Below are 14,047 nucleotides of genomic sequence, written 5' to 3'. Positions count from 1 at the left end.
TCTCAGCCCACACTCTTGAGGACAGTCTCATCCACCCTCATCAGTAATCCTCTCTGTGGACACGAGGTCACAGCTCTACCTCCAGCGGGGCCTGGATAACTTCCCAAGCCCACCCAGCCTTCTTCGCTTTCTATCTTTCCACTCACCACTGGCCGTTCTCCACCCAGAAGCCAGAGAGCTCCTCCTGAAACCCAAGTCTGCCAACTCAAGACCCTGCAGGGGGGCCACCGCTCTCACTTCCCACTGCGCTCTCACCGCTTCCACTTCCCCAGCACGCCTGTGGTGGGCTCTCTTCCCTTCCCAAGTCACCTGGCTGTCCTGTCCGGGACATGATTTTACCCTCTTTTAAAGCTAACAAATAAGCCTTTATGCTCCACAGCTGCTGGCCGCAGGCAGGGCTTCCTGCGGGGCAGGCATGAGCACCAGCGCCCAGCGTCATTGCCCTGTCCCCCAAGCCCCAGAATGATGCCATGGCTCAGACAGATATCTGTGCATGTGGGAGGGGTGGGGAGGTTAGAGGAGGGGAACGCTGAGCTTGGGGAATGGGCCATTTTATAGCGAGCAATAAGCATATGTGTTATCTGGCCCTGAGCGAGATGTCTGCTGAGCCCTCAAGGTGGCTCACTGCAAGCTCAACCCTGCGAAATGGACCAAGTGAAGAGCATTAGTGCCTTGAGTTCTTGACACACTCACGGAGATGGAAAGAGCCTCAGCAGCCTTGCCCCTCCATCCACGCCTCCTTGGGCCCCTGGAAAGGAGTCTCTAGCTCTGTGCTGGGAGCCTTCTCCTCCCTGAACTCTTGTTCACCCCTCCCCAGTACTGTCGCCCTGTGCAGCCTCATTCCTGAGGCCCCCGTCTTCATCTCTCTTTCTGCCCAGCCCCTTTGGCTTAACTCTCTGTTGGAGCTGACCCTTGCTCACAAGCTCTTGGCCATTCTCCATTTCTCTTCCAGTTGAGACAGTGCATGCAGAGGACAGTCTGGTTTCTGCTGAACCGAGAAATGAGGGTGTGGTGGGCTAGCTCAGAGGAAGGAGGCCGGGCAGAGGCTGTGAAGATGGTGGGACACCCTGGACAGTGAGGGGCTCACGCAACGCAGGTGAAGACCGGAGACTTGGTGTGAATAAAGCTTTGTGGGAGTGCAGGGTGGAGATGCAGATAAGGGAAGTAAGAGCGTGATCCATCTCGATTGCCAAGCCAAGGGGCTTCCACGCTCTTCTGTGGGCTCTGGAGAACTTTGGGAATATGAGCAACTGTGCTGCACTGGGTCTGCCTGAGGCACTGTTTTAAGTCCTCTATGTACATGAACTCATATAGTGTCCCCAGTGACCGCATGAGGCAGGTGCTAGTTTTTTTTTTTTTTTTTGTCAGACAGGGTCTGGCTCTGTTGCCCAGGCTGGAGTGCAGCCACATGATCATAGCTCAGTGCAGCCTTGACCTCCCAGGCTCGAATGATCCTCTCACTGCAACCTCCCAAGTAGCTGGAACTACAGGCCACCACACCCAGCTAATTTTTGTATTTTTTGTAGAGACAGAGTTTCACCATGTTGCCCAGGCTAGTCTTGAACTCCTGAACTTGAGTGATCCTTCTGTCGCAGCCTCCCAAAGTGCTGGGATTACAGGTGTGAGCCGCTGGGTCTGGCCTCAGGTACTATTATTACCCTCATCTTAGCTGTGAGGAGTCTGAGACAAGGAGGAGAAGTTACGTAACTTGCATAAGATCACACAGCTCATGTGTGGCAGGGCCAAGATTTGCACTTAGCATTGAGGTTTTATGGTCTATGCTGTGCATTCTCAGTGGAGGTGGTGCTACTTCCAAGGCGGTGAAAATTGGTTCTGAGGGTTCTTGTGCTTTATGTATAAAACACAGATATACATGCAGTAGCTAAAGCAACAGCATATCTATGTAATAAAAGTCCATGGTAGATGGAGGCGATGAAGAATGTAATGTGTGCCGGGCATGGTGGCTCACGCCTGTAATCCCAGCACGTTGGGAGGCTGAGGCAAGTGGATCACAAGATCAAAAGTTCAAGACCAGCCTGGCCAACATGGTGAAACCCTGTCTCTACTAAAAAAAAAAAAATACAAAAATTAGCCGGGCATGGTGGCGTGCACCTGTAATCCCAGCTATTCAGGAGGCTGAGGCAGGAGAATTGCTTGAATCCAGGAATTGCTTGAGCCAAGATCACACCACTGCACTCCAGCCTGGACGACAGAGCAAGACTCTGTTCTCCCCCGGAAAAAAAAGAATGTAATGTGGTTAATGGGTACAAAAAATAGTTAGAATAAATAAGACCCAGCATTTGCAAGCACAACAGGGTGACTATAGTCAAAAAAATTAATTTACATTTGAAAATAGCTAAAAGAGTATAATTGGATTGCTTATAACACAAAAGACAAATGCTTGAGGTGATGCATACCCCATTTCCCCCATGTGATTATCACTTGTTGCATACCTGTATCAAAGCATTTCATTTAACCAACAAATATATACCTGCTCTCTACTCCCCCGCCACACACAAAAGAATATAATATCTAAAAGGACTTGTTGGGGAGTGATAATGAAAAAAAAAGCTGAGAAACCCTTGTCTAAGATTTTTTTTTTTTTTTTTTTTTGAGACAGGGTTTCACTCCCATCACCCAAACAGTGTAGAGGTGGGATCCTGGCTCACTGCAACCTCCGCCTCCCAGATTCAAGAGATTCTCCCGCCTCAGCCTCCCGAGTAGCTGGGATTACAAACACCTGCCACCACGCCCGGCTAATTTTTGTATGTGTAGTGGAGATGGGATTTCACCGTGTTGGCCAGACTGGTCTCGAATTCCTGACCTCAAGTGATCTGCCTGCCTCGGCCTCCCAAAGTGCTGGGATTATAGGCATGAGCCACCATTCCCAGCCAAGAAACCCTTGTCTAAGGTCTTAATCAGACCATTCTACTACCTCCCAGTTTAAAGCCCGGGGGTTAGAGGGTAACATGACAAAAGCAGTCTCTTCAGAAAAATGAATCAACGGGTGGGTGTGAGGGAAACTGCAGGATAAAAGGGAAGGAAAGGACGTACATCAAGAGCTTCTCTACACCAGGCACATTGTCCATGATATCTTTTTTTGACTTTCACCTTCAAGTTAGGTATTATTTTTTCAGATGATGAAATGAGGAGAAAAGAGCAATGAGTTCTAGGCCACATAACTGAAAAAGGGTCAAGTCAGGATTTGAACTTCCTGCCCAAACGCAGGTAGGGAACAGCGAGAGGCCAGCCGAAGCAGTGGGTGGCGGAAGACAGAGAAGGGCTCTCGCTAAAGGAAAATGCATAGAATTGTAAAGAACCAGACATGTTGAGGGTCAAGTGAGAATCCAAAGGCTGTGTTGCCATTGGTAAGTCAAAAGCCACATGCTAGGAGATTTCAGAAACAGAAAAAAAAGTCTCTCTTTCCTCTTCTCCCCTGAGAGGACAAAAGATCTCCTTCCAAGAGGAGAAAAGATCAGACTTAGAAAATTGCAGGCTAATAGACAATTGGAGGTGGCTCATGCCTGTAATCCCAGCACCTTGGGATGCCAAGGTGGGAAGATCGAGGAGACCAGCCTGGGCAACATAGGGAGACCTCATCACTACAGAAAATTAAAAAAAAAAAAAAGCTGGGCTTGGTTGCACTGACCTGTAGTCCCAGCTACAAGATGCTGAGGTGGGAGGGGCTTGAGCCCAGGATTCAAGGGTGCAGTGAGCAGTGATCCTGCCACTGTACTCCAGCCCGAACAAAAGAATGACTTCAACTCTTAAAAGTAAAGAAAAGAAAAATGGAAGGCTGGAGAGGAGTAAGTCTAGACAAAGTCAGTGCCATTTACTACCTCCTTCTGTCCTAATGTTTACATTTAACATCATCTGTTACAGTTTCTCAGGTTTGTTTCATAGATTCTGCTCAACAGTGATTAAAGGATCTGGCAAGGAACTCCTGGAGCACTTAGGATAATTTTTTTTACAGCATCATTCAACTTTTGCTTTGCAATACTTAAAAATATCTGTCCAGCCAGGCGCGGTGGCTCATGCCTATAATCCCAGCACTTTGGGAGGCCGAGGAGGGTGGATCACGAGGTCAAGAGATCGAGACCATCCTGGTCAACGTGGTGAAACCCCGTCTCTACTAAAACTATAAAAAATTAGCTGGGCATGGTGGCATGTGCCTGTCATCCCAGCTACTCAAGAGGCTGAGGCAGGAGAATTGCCTGAACCCAGGAGGCGGAGGTTGCGGTGAGCCGAGATCGCGCCATTGCATTCCAGCCTGGGTAACAAGAGTGAAACTCCGCCTCAAAAAAAAAAAAAAAAAAAAAAATCTGTCTGCAGACAGTATATGTCACTTTTTAAATTTAAAAATAAAAAAATCTGCTCTCTCACCAAATAATGGCATGTGTTTCCACCAAAGTGGAACTTGCCAATGGAAGAATAATGGAAGATGAATAAATGAACTAACAATCTTGAATTTTAAAATATGCCCGTTTTAGCCCTTTGAAGTACACAGGTACTTCAGATTAATTGCTAACATGTCTTTATATTGTTTGCTGATGTTCTGGAGGATCTACTTTAAAAAATAGAGAAAATAGGCTGGGCATGGTGGGTCATGCCTGTAATCCCAGCACTTTGGGAGGCCGAGGTGGGTGGATTGCCTGAGCTCAGGAGTTCAAGACCAGCCTGGGGAACATGATGAAACCCCATCTCTACTAACAATACAAGAAATTAGCCAGGTATGGTGGTGGGCGCCTGTAATCCCAGCTACTCGGGAAGCTGAGACAGGAGAATTGCTTGAACCCAGGAGGTGGAGGTTGCAGTTAGCCAAGATCACACCATTGTATTCCAGCCTGGGCTACAGAGTGAGACTCAAATAAATAAATAAATAAATTTCTAAAAAGAAGGAAAATAATAGTTGTCTCTCACAAAAGTCTTTAAAACAGCCTTTTCTGTCCTCAATGTGCAGATATATAATGTTCAATACCTAGGAAAAGAAAATATCAGAACTTGTGGATCTATATCATTGTCCAGATACTGAAAAATAAGCTGTTTTTCAGCTGGCCAGGGTATAAGTGCCCCTACAAGATAACCTTACACGTGGCACCGTGTGATTATAGAAGTGACAGGTAGATTTCCTAAGCTATTGTTTTCAGGATTTTACTTATTTTGAAGCAGGAACGGACGGAACAAACCTCTCGAACACCGAACTGAGGAAGGAAGTGGCTTTTTATTCGGCCAAGAGCTGTGGGGGACTACAGGCTCATTCACCGGGCTCTCCAAGCTGCAGCTTCTCTCCCGTTTTATAGGCTTACAGTGCTAAGGGGAAACTGAGGCAGAACTATGTCTTTGTCCATAAGCCGATCTTACAGTCTTTTGGCTTCAATTATTTGCTAATTCATATGCAGCGTGAGCAGGGACCAGCAGGGGAGGGGGCTTACAGAGACAAGACAGAAGCAACCAGCTGTTTGTTGGCAGAGGTGTTTCCAGGAGGGACCCTGGTCCGTGGAGACGTGGGGGCGTGACCCAGTGCCGCGCTCCTGCCGGCACAGACAGCATTCATTTACGGCTCTTTCAAGGTTAACAGATAGCAGAGATGCTGGGAACTGAAGAGGGAGTCATTTTCCCAGCTCTTTGGTATATTATTTCATTTTTTTTCCTTCACCCTCCTTCCTATCTGGAAGGGGGGAGGGAGGAGGTAAAATTGAAGGAGGCAAGGGGGTCTCCCCTCTGGATTTCAAAGGGTAACTCCAACAACAAAAGCCAAGGGACTTAATAGTGTTGTACAGAGTGAGGAACGCGTCCAGAGGCAGCCTGGCACTCGCTGACATAAATGCAGCAGGTTCCCTGACACGAAGAGACTAACAACAGGTGATCTTATGGGAATCTGGGGGCTGCAACGGATGCTGTTTAATATAAGACTATAATTGGGCCACAAATGAAGTTTGCGGGTGGGATTCCGGGTCCAGCATAAGCCAAATTAGCTCCTGATAAACTTCCTCAGTTGGACAAACTTGAACCAAGAATTTTAGACACCTCAGGTATGCTTTCTCATCCCTTGGAGGATTAAGTAATACTTCACCTGAACTGAAACTTGTTTCAAAAGTACAAGATGCAAAGACAGCAAAGGCTGTGAAAGAAACACTTGACCATGTGCTTTCTTGGCATTCAGAATATCTGAAATAAGCAGATACTTGGCTGCTGTTGTCAGTGAAAACTTGAACAGTATGAAATTGTAGCTGTGGCTACAAGGGAATGCAGGTGATGCCAGACTGCGGAGTCTCACACAGCAGCCAACCTGTGGTTATAGCCAGAAGCCCTCCCATGGGTACTGTTAGAGATCTCTATTCTTTTACAACAACAAAAAAAATGCTGTGCTAAATAAAACAATTCAGAGCCAGCTTCTAATCTACCTGACTCTACAACAAATTATCAATGTTTATTTCTGCTTGGTCTAGCTGCCAAAAGACTCTCTGTAAATCACAGTCGTATTTTCATCTGTGTTTGAAGGTAATGAAGACCTGCGTCTGGATGTGGCTGTAGAAGGTATTTATTTGGCTGTTTACTTTGGTGCAGCTGTAGTTGGTAGAGCAAGCGACAGGCCTCAAGTGACCGTTTGGCCGGGAGGGAGTGCTTGGTGTCCAGCAAGCACCCCACTCATTTCGCTCAGTCAGTACCCTTGGTGATGGAACCTGCAGTAAAGCTTCAGGTTAGGAAGACCACATGTCGATGCTGTGCTCAGTCCGAAGTTTCTGACACTCTACTCAGTAAAGAGACTTCAGATTATTTTAGTGCCTTCAGCGCATTTAATTTTGACAAACTTGGAACATCCTGGAAGCTGAATTGGGCAAAGGAGGTATATATTTTTTTAAATAATTTGAATGGGTTTAATGGAAGGTTCACTTATTCTCCTTTCAAAAGTGTTTTAGATCAATGATCAAGATTTTGTAAATAAAATGTCAAGTTAATTTTACCCGCACACAAAAGAGGCTGAGAGGGATACTTCCTTGAAGCCAGTACCTAGTCTATAGCTTAAATGTATGTCTGCGTTCCAGGAAGAAGCTAATGTTTGTTGAAATCACACATTCCCATCATGGTTATAATTCCTGGGCTGTGACATTTCACCAAAGGAAGCAAGTCAGGATGTGAATTAAGCAACAGCTGTCATATTCAAAAGCTCACGTATGTGTGTGTGAGAGAGAGATGATTTAATGTTTTGTTTTTTCTTTAAGTAAGTGAAATCCATCTGTGATTCATATGTGAAAATGTGTCTGTCATTCTCTGGGAACCTAGCTTGGGTTGAATTGTTTTTTAAACCTCAATATGTTGAGGCAGAAGTCCTAAAAGGCTCATTGCAGACTAAAACAGAAGTGCCCCTTTATTCCCCAGTGAGCCATCACTTGCCCCATTAACTGTTTAATACTTACTAATAATTGCTACTATTGTGTGTCACTCTTGTACACAAGCCATGAGTCACCCGACTGCTGCTCACTCACGTGCCAGGTATTTAGAAAGCACATATTGCCTGCCTCCCTCCTGCTCAGGGCTGCTCGTTGAGGATACAAAGATGAATAGGGCAGGGTTTCTGCCGTTTCCCTTGATGGTCTTCATTTGGCTTCCACTCTTCCGGGTAGCTCAGGAAACTTAAGGTAACCTACAGTCATCAGAAAGACGCGGTGGCTCACGCCTGTAATCCTAGCACTTTGGGAGGCCGAGGTGGGTGGATCACCTGAGGTCAGGAGTTCAAGACCAGCCTGGCCATCATGGTGAAACCCCATCTTAAAAATAATAAATAAATAAATAATAATTTAAAAAAAGATACAGGAGTGAGCTGCCTTGCTTCTGTCCCCTGAGCCCTGTCTCCCCCTCCTGGTGTCTTTGGTTCTCTCCAGAAACAGCTGGTAGAGCAGCCAATCAGCAGGCATGGCCCCACTTGGTGGGCAGCCCTTCGGCTTCAGAGCACCCCTCTGATTCACTGGTTTTGCTCAAAGCACTTGGCTTTGCTGACACAGACATCTGTGGTCGCTGCATTTCTCCGGAGGGAGTGGTGTGTGCAGGCAAGTCTGCAAGCCTTTGGGTTACAGTTTTGTGATGAGCCAGCCGGCCCACAGTTACCTGCAGTCCCACTCTCCTGGTTCAAATCCTGACCCTGCTACTCTCAAGCTGTGTGGCTTAGGGTAAGTTATTTCTCCAAGCCTGTGTTTCCTTATTGTTAATATCAGGGTAAATTTATACGGCCAAGTTGGCCTGAGGATTAATGATGACATGTATACAGTACTGTGCATAGAGCTCCAAGTAAGGTATTGAGGGTAACAGAAATCTATGTTCCAGAGATACGCAGAAGGAACAATCCCTTCCAAAGAATCTTGGTGGATGCATTCACCTGGGCTGGACGTGCCAGGAGAGGGATCAAGTTGTACAAAGGGTCAAGAAGGTAAAGGAGCCTCCCTCATTAGGGGGGCCTCTCAGAGAAGCCCCCTTCTAGGATCTCCGGGGCTTTGCTGAAGCGCAGTTGTCCCCCTAGAACTCACTGCACTGTCCCTGGTCATGGTTCCCTCTTACTCCACGTGCTTGGCAAGAATCTCTGAGTGACAGCTCCCTTTTCTACTTGAACCTGGTGGGCAATCTTGTCCCTCTCCTCTCCTGAATGGACTTTTTACTATCCTTAGAACAAAATTAAAATCCAAGTGTATGGACTGAATTGTGTCTCCCCCAACTCCCATTCATATCTTGAAGCCTTAATCCACAATATGACTGTATTTGGAGATGAGGCCTCCAAGGAGGTCGTTAAGGTTACATGAGGTTAGAAGACATGAGGTTAGAAGAGTGGGACCCTAATTCAATAGGACCGGTGTCCTCATCAGAAGAGAGACAGCAGGGATGTAAGTGCATCAGGAAAGGACGCAGTGAGAGGTGGCATCTGCAAGCCAAGTGCGAGGCCTCAGGAGAAATCAAGCCAGCTGACACCTTCATCCTAGATGTCCAGCTTCCAGCCTGTGAGAAACACAATTCTATTTTTTAAGCCAGCCAGTCTGTGATATTTTGTTATGGAAGCCCAAGCAGACTGACCCCCAACTTTCATGTCAATTAATCAGGGTGAAATTCTTTCTCATAGTGTGTGGGCTGAAACCATGAGGAACATCTAGGTTTAAAAGTTAGGTCTGTTTAGCTTACTGCGGCAAGGGAAGACACGCGCCAGAGGAGCCAGGGAGGTGTCCTTCAGGGGAGCGGGGCTTGTGCTGGACATGGTCTAAGGGAGGATTCGGGAAGCGGAGGCAGTGCTGGATCAGGTGCTGTCAAAAAGCAGGCACAGTTCAGTGACTGGGAGTCTTAGTGGATTTTTCTGGGAGGACTGTGGTGGGCTAGAGTCATCATTGCGAAAGAAGCAGCAGTCCCTCGTGCTGATCAGAGGTGGGGACGTTTAGATGTGTGGTTGTGGAGGGGTTTTGTTTGAGCCTTTCCAAACATGGTCTCAGCGTGTGGGAACATCACAGTCTGGCAGCTGACAGGCAAGCTTTCACTTTCTTCTTTCATATTAGGTAGTCCCATGTGGTACAATCTGCCAAATGTGAATGTAAAAGGAAAATAAAATCTTGGGACCTTAATTCACTGTAACAAAGGGAGAGATTAAGCTGGAAGCTGAGTCCCAAAAGAAGCTGTCTTCCTTTTGTTCCTAAGCAGACAGCCACAGATAAACGGTCAGATAGATGGCCAGGTGTCTCCACAGGTAGCTACCCTATGCTTACTTTATCTTAGGTAAACATTTACTGAGCACTGGATAAAAACATAATTGACACTTTTTTTTTTTTTTTTTGCTCTTATCGCCCAGGCTGGAGGGCAGTGGTGTGATCTTGGCTCACTGCAGCCTCCACCTCCTGGGTTCAAGCGATTCCCCTGCCTCAGCCTCCCAAGCAACTGGGATTACAGGTGCTCGCCACCACGTCCAGTTAATTTTTATATTTTCAGTAGAGATGCAGTTTCACCATGTTGGCCAGGCTGGTCTCAAGCTCCTGACCTCAAGTGATCCACCCACTATGGCCTCCCAAAGTGCTGGAATTACAGGTTTGAGCCACTGCGCCTGGCCCATAATTGACTATTTTGAAACTCTCCCTTTTTCACTTGCAACATGTGGATTCAGTCGTGTGACCATACATGTGACCATACGCTCCCTCTTTCCCCTCCCGCCCACTTGTCCTCTTCAAATATTGAAGCCCTCAAAATCCTCTTTGGAAAAAAGCACAGATCACAGGTTGTTCTTGGGATTTTGTGTTCCTTTTGTGGGGGGTACATCCTTAACCTTGGCAAAATAATTCTCTAAATTGATTGAAACCTGTCTCAGAGTACTTTTTGGTTTACAGGGACAATGAGAAGAACAGTTAGGAAACGCATGTGCAACTCACGCCATGGTTTACAAAGCACTCCCACAGGCACCGGAAGGGATCATTTTCAAGTCTTCCTTTCAGGTGAGGAAACTGAGGCCCAGTGAAGTTAGAGAAGTAAGTCCAAGTCACTTAGCTGGTAGGTTGGTGGGAGGACTACCCCAGGTCACAAATTTACCTACATGCAGTGTTTGGAAACCAAGGCCGTTTCTCTAAGGGTCACTGAACCTCGAGCAGATGCCCTCAGGGTCTGCAGAGGTCCTTTCCAAAGGGCCTTCTCCTGGGCCTAGGACAGCAGCAGGGGTGTGGAAGGGAGGGCTGAATGACCGGGCCAATGACATGGTTCAGGTGAATGGAAAGCTTCGGGCGCTCCCTTGTGGTAATCACATGAACTGCTGCTCCAGGTTTGGACTGAGACAGGTGTGGGCAGCAAGGTCCCCTCCAAGGCAGCAAGAGCAAGCGCCAGGGATTCAGCACCCACCTGGGGTCAGCCCCCTGCACGCGATGGTCAGGGACTCCTTTGACCCTCAGCCCGCCGACCTGAGAGCTGGGTATTCTCAGCCTGTGTGAGAGATGAGGAAACAGAGAAGAAGGCAGAGTTTATCCATGAAAAGAGTGCTGGAGCTAGGCTGATAGACCCCGTCCAGTGGCAGAGCCGCTGCTGTCAGGCAGAAGCCCCTTCCCATTTCTAAGCTCCTCGTGACTTGCTAAAGTCAGACCCTCAACTAGACTGTAGCACTGAGGAGCTGCTTCTGACTTTATAAAGGGTCTCCCGGTTTTTGTTTTGTTGTTTGAGACAGAGTCCCGCTCTGTCACCCAGGCTGGTCTGCAGTGGTGCGGTCTCGGCTCACTGCAACCTCTGCCTCCTGGGTTCAAGCGATTCTCCTGCCTCAGCCTCCCTAGTAGCTGGGATTACAGGCACATGCCCGGCTAATTTTTTTGTATTTCTAGTAGAGACAGGGTTTCACTACGTTGGTCAGGCTGGTCTTGAACTCTTGACCTCAGATGATCCACCCGCCTCGGCCTCCCAAAGTGCTGGGATTACAGGCGTGAGCCACCGCGCCCGGCCATGGGCCTCCTGGGTTTTCAGGGTTGGTTTCACACTCATCATCTCTTATAAGCCACACAGAATCCTGTAAAGCAGGTTTTTTTAAGGGATGATTGTCTCCACTTGAAAACCAAGACAACAGAGGTACAGAGATAATAACAGGTATAACATAGTAACAGACACTGTTTGTTAAATGTTTGCCATGAGTGCTTTCTGCTTGCTGTCTTGTTGAATCCTCCAACAACGTTAGTGCTGTCCTCACTTTACAGATGAGGATAAGGAGGCTCAGAAAAGTTGAGTGTCTTTCCCAAATTACCCAGCTCAGGACCTGGAGCTGCAGTCTGACTCTGGAACCTGAACTCCTGCTTGCCGCACTGTGCGGACAAGTGTGACTCATTCTAGGCACCAGTCTGGCAAAGGATGGGCACAAACTGGCATCTGTCTGCTTTGACATTGTAGACAATGTTCTTTCCACCACATCACACAGGTTCAGATGTCCTCTTTCAATATCTGGAGGGAATGCTATAGTTAGAAACAAAACAAAACAAAAGACCAGTTACAGTCAGTTCTTTGAGGGAAAAACGTTGGAAAGACTAATGGGGGAGACTCAAGGCACCGGGAGTGGGTGTGCTCTTTTGCTACTATGAGTGAGAACTAAGGTCTGGGTCAAGCTCTAGGCCAAGCCTCTGACCTAACCTGGCTGCAATTCACATAAAGCTGCTGTGTGTGCCAGCTGCTTCCTTGAATGTTGTTCTAAAGCACCTCTGGCAGGTGCCTGAAGCCTGTGCCAGTGAACCAATCCTTCCTGGAAGTAGTGGTTGCAACATTATGGTACAGTAGTCACTGGCTGCATGTGGCTATTGAGCCCTTGAGATATGGCTAGTCTCAGTCGAAATGTGATAAAAATGTAAAATATTTGCCGATTCTTAATGACTCAGTATTTAAAAAGAAATGTAAAATATCCCATTAATTTTTGCGTTAATGATGCGATGATACTATATGCCTTCCATTTAATAAAAGACCTTATTAATATTAACTTTACCTATTTCCCTTTTACTTTTTAAATTTTATTTATTTATTTATTTTTGAGACAGACTCTTGCTGTGTTGCCCAGGCTGGAGTGCAGTGGCGTGATCTTGGCTCACTGCAACCTCTGCCTCCCGGGTTCAAGTGATTCTCTTGCCTCAGCCCCCCGAGTAGCTGGGATTACAGGCACCCGCCACCATGCCCAGCTAATTTTTGTATTTTTAGTAGAAATGGGGTTTCACCATGTTAGGCTGGTCTTGAACTCCTGACCTTGTGATCTACCTGCCTTTGGTCTCCCAAAGTGCTGGGATTACAGGCATGAGCCACCACACCTGGCCTCCCTTTACTTTTTAAATCACTACTAGGAAATTTTAAATTACCTACACGGGCTGGGCATGTGTAGCCACTATGAACTCATTTCAGTTCTCAAACTCCCGAAGGTTCCTCCAGCCTTGGCCCCTTCCCCTCCATCCTCACTACTTAGGTAGCTCCTTAGGTGGCAAAGTCTGTTCTGCAGAGACCTCCTGTGACCCTCTAAGCTATATTAGGTCCCCCACTCTGTCAGTCTCTCAGTCTATTATTTCTTCTTTGTGAAACTGACCATACTTCATCACCACCCTTTTGTGTGTGGCTGTGTGTTCAATGTTTGTCTTCTCTACTAACCTGGAGCATCATGAGGGTAGGAATGGTGTCTGTGTAGCTGCGTCCTGGTGTGCACACAGTCGTTCTCACAAGGATTTGTCCATGACTTCTTGCAGAATTAGGAGAGAAGTTGCCACTGGCTGTCATCCAATCTGAGCCAGGCGCTGTGCATGCCTTATCACTCCCCAAGGCCACCTTCAGGGCACCACTGCCGCACTTCTGCTGTGGAGCAGCCCAGCGGCTTGGGAAGGGAAGCCATGTGCCCAGAGTCTCCTTGTGGGGGAGTGCCCAGGCGGGACTGGAAGCCAGGCATGGCTGCTTCCCACCCTGTGTGCCTCCCTCCTTGCCAAGGGTGACCCCGTTTTCAGGTCCCATCTCAGAGAGGCGGCACTCATCCTGGCCAGCCTTGGCTCTGCTCTGTTTTTTGGGAGATCCCAGCTCAGAAGACCATAGGCCAGGTGGGTGATGGGTGGAGACACGGAGTCATGGGCAGGGAGCGCTGAACCCCAAGCTTGGAGTCGGTTCCAGCCAGGTAGGAGCAAAGGAGCTGGCAGCAGGTCCGTGCGGCCTCGCTCTTCCCAGGTGCAGCCCTAGGGGCCCCACACAGCGTGCTGAGGCACCTGCCCTCACCTTCCACTGCCTCAGGGGAATGAGTCCATGAGAAGAGCATGGGATGCTTGGATGACTGGGCTGGCGGAAAACAACCTTGACAGGCTGGAATGTGAGCAAAAATGGAAAAAGTCAAGCTCCTTGATGGCAGAAGAGCAAGGACCTGGCTTGAAAGGGCTTCTCTGAGAGGAGACTGAAAGGGAAGTGCTGAGGCCCTGTTGACAAGGAGAGCCAACCACTTCACGAGGGCCCCCAGTCTTCCTCTCAGTGGGAGCCTATACAGGCCCACTCCGAATCCACACACATCTTAGAACCCACTGAGCAGGCCCTGCAGTCCTGCTTTCCTAGTCCC

Source organism: Cebus imitator, unplaced genomic scaffold, assembly GCF_001604975.1.
Source record: "Cebus imitator isolate Cc_AM_T3 unplaced genomic scaffold, Cebus_imitator-1.0 Scaffold391, whole genome shotgun sequence".
In the NCBI taxonomy this organism is placed as follows: Eukaryota; Metazoa; Chordata; class Mammalia; order Primates; family Cebidae; genus Cebus; species Cebus imitator.
The sequence above is the reverse complement of the archived record's forward strand: the minus strand, read 5'-3'. Positions refer to the sequence as shown.